Consider the following 3,473-nt stretch of genomic DNA (forward strand, 5'->3'; position numbering starts at 1 on the left):
GGCCATCAGAGAAGAGACTCAGCATGGTCTACCTTACTTTGGACTAGCTTAGAAACTGGCTTTCTTAGGGCTTGATTCTGGTGATGATGAGACCTTTGGTCACGATGTAAAAATGAGGATGAGGGGAGCTGGGGTAAATACCTGTGTTCTGGCTACCAGCTCTCTTCCTGCCTCTGCTTCCAACATACGGCTGCCTTCAGTAAATTTCTCCCGGAATATGGCCTCCACAAGGTGACATAACTAGGACTGGAACAAAGATCCATTGCAGAAACAAACTTACACATTTCTACATTTTTCTAAAACAACTAGACAAACACAGCTATCTGAATGATAGAGGCAACTTCTGCATTATTATTCCTTCTTGAGATGTATAAAGGTAACAGCTGAAATGTAGCCCAGGGACGAACAGCAGTTTTTCACTTCCTCACGTAGGCAGGACTGGCAGTGTTTTAATCACCTTCCTCCAAAGAAGCCTCCCAAGCTTCGGTAACTGAAAACCTAAATGAAGTCTTCAAAACCTGTTAAATGGGGTTTGCAGCAACCTCATTTGACAGGCTCTGTGATGGGCCAGGCTCTCACGCGGTATCAGTCGCTTTGATGGCCATCCCAAATGGATGTCTGCAGAGGATCTGGTCCCCCATATTTTTGTTCGTGGAGGTAGCCTTTGGGAGCTGAACAGCTAGAGTGGCTGGGGAAGGAAAAAAGGGGAGCAGTTCTAGTTCGTGGATGTCCATTCTTGCTGTGAAGGCTATGCCATTCTCCCAGCCCAGAACTGGCTGTGTTCTCGCTGCCTTTTTCTTCCCCTTAGTTCAGGCTGAGTTACTTACAGCTTCTCTGGGGTGAGCAAGCGCTGGCATCCAGGATGCTCTGAGCTTTGGCAGCCCTGCCTTGCCTGGCAGCAACTCAGGCACCAGAGCCACTGAAACATGGATTTACTGGCTCAGGAGGTTTCTGGAACACATACCCAGCAGGGGCTGATTTTTAGATCAGTCACAGCAGTGGCAAAGTCTGAGGTCCTCTTAACAATTTGAACACAGACCATGAAACAGAATATATTTCAGCTGCTCCCAGCTCACAGTTACCAAAGGCACATAGCTGATCTCACTGCCTGAACTCAAAAGAAAGGGTAAAGGTGCTGGGCCCCTCCGCAGCTGGTGAGTGCTGGTGCTCCCTGATGTTTGTAAGTTTTCCCATTAATTTCGAAAGTGACGGGACAACACACAGCAAACTTTGGCTGGTTCCTGCAAGTGACAGGTGTGAGTAGAACTGGTGTCAAAACCACCCACGCATCACCCCTGATTTAATTCTGGTGCTTGCACCTTCTAAATGAGTGAAATATCTTTGCTATAACTTTACAAAGAATTGCATGTTTTGTACTTTAATTAGAAAAATGCTTCCTGTACAAGAAATGGCAGCATTGGCAGCTGTGTATTAATTACGTCAGAGTGTGTAAAACTGGACTGTGGAAAAAATGAAACACCATCTCATTTTGTTTCTAAAATTTCTTTCAAGGTAGTTGATTATGCACAGCATTTTTTATCCTTCTTTGCACTGAAAAATTCAGTGAGCAGTGATCCTTTTGCAGCATGACAGTTTTGCAAAAGTATTCAGGTCTAGGGGTTCTTTATTTTCTTGCAGTAATTTCACCCCCTTGCTTAGGAATTAATTTAGTTCCTCTCCTGCTGTGTGCAATAGTGTTCTGTGTACTCCTGCTCAAATTTAATGCCAGAAAATTGCAATAGGCCTAGGTGTTTTGCACCTGCCTCCTAAAAGGGACAACGTAAAATTCTGCCTGTATAAACCCCAAAAGAGCGAGTTATATGAAGAACAGAGTGAAAGAGACCCAGCTCCTGCAGTGCTGAGGATGTTGCTGAGCTGAGATTGCTGAGCTCCTCCCCATGTAGCCTGAGGAAAGACAAGGAGAGACCTCGATTCGCCTCTTTAATTTTGTAAGCTGAAATCTGTATTTTGAATGCTGTGCAAACCTTGTGTGTTGGGTTTGCATGGCAAGGTTTTGGTAGCGGGGGGGTTACAGGGGTGGCTTCTGTGAGAAGCTGCTAGAAGCTTCCCCTGTGTCTGATAGAGCCAATGCCAGCCGGCTCCAAGACAGACCCGCCGCTGGCCAAGGCCAAGCCAATCAGCACCTCTTGGTAACATATTTAAGAAAGACAAAAACAGTTAGAGAGCGCTTTTGCAGCCAGAGAGAGGAATGAGAAGATGTAAGAACATCTGCAGACACCAAGGTCAGTGCAGAAGGAGGGGGAGAAGGTGCTCCAGGCGCTGGAGCAGAGATCCCCCTGCAGCCCGTGGTGAAGACCATGGTGAAGCAGGCTGTCCCCCTGCAGCCCATGGAGGGAGGATGAGGGGGGTGTAGAGATTCCACCTGCAGCCCATGGAGGACCCCACGCCGGAGCAGGTGGAGACACCTGAAGGAGGCTGTGACCCATGGGAAACCTGCGCTGGAGCAAGCTCCTGGCAGGACCTGTGGATCCATGGAGAGAGGAGCCCAGGCTGGAGCAGGTTTGCTGGCAGGACTTGTGACCCCGTGGGGGACCCCACGCTGGAGCAGTCTGCTCCTGAAGATCTGCACTGGAGCAGTTGGTGAAGAACTGCAGCCCGTGGGAAGGACTCACGTTGGAAAAGGACTCATGTTGGAAAAGTTCATGGAGGACTGTCTCCTGTGAGAGGGACTCCATGCTGGAGCAGGGAACAATGAGAGGAGTCCTCCCCCGAGGATGAAGAAGCGTCAGAAACAACGTGTGATGAACTGACCGTAACCCCCACTCCCCGTCCCCCTGTGCCGCTGGGGGGGGCAGAGGTTGAAGCCGGGAGTGAAGTTGAGCCCGGGAAGATGGGAGGGGTGGGGGGAGGTGTTTTAAGATTTGGTTTTATTTCTCATTCCTCTACTCTGTTTTGCTTAGTAATAAATTAGATGAATTCCCTCTCTCAGTTCAGTCTGTTTTGCTCGTGACGATAATTAGTGAGTGATCTCTCCCTTTCCTTATCTCGACCCAGAAGCTTTTCGTTGTACTTTTTCTCCCCTGTCTAGAGAAGGAGGGGAGTGACAGAGCGGCTCTGGTGGGCACCTGGTCCTCAGCCAGGGTCAACCCACCACACCTTGTTTACCAGCCCTCCCTTGATTCTACACCACAGAAGAAGAAGCGGACAAGAGACTTGTCAAGCTGCCTTTCCTGAAGGGACTGCCTTCGCACATCGCCTGAAGCTGTCACTGTACGCACTTGCCTTCACTCAAGGAATGACATAGTCTGAAACTTCTGATCTTTTGGGTTTGTTTACAAAATAAATGATTGCATGCTGAGATGAGGGCACGAAAGCAGACAGATGTAAGCCAGGAAAAAAAATGTCAGTGAGACCCCAGTGAGGACTGTCAGACTGTCTTTGCTTTACACTATAACCCTCAGTCTAGTTCCCTGCTCTGGTACTTCCTCACACTGCCTTTTGCAATCGTCATG

Source organism: Balearica regulorum, chromosome 1, assembly GCF_011004875.1.
Source record: "Balearica regulorum gibbericeps isolate bBalReg1 chromosome 1, bBalReg1.pri, whole genome shotgun sequence".
NCBI lineage: Eukaryota > Metazoa > Chordata > Aves > Gruiformes > Gruidae > Balearica > Balearica regulorum.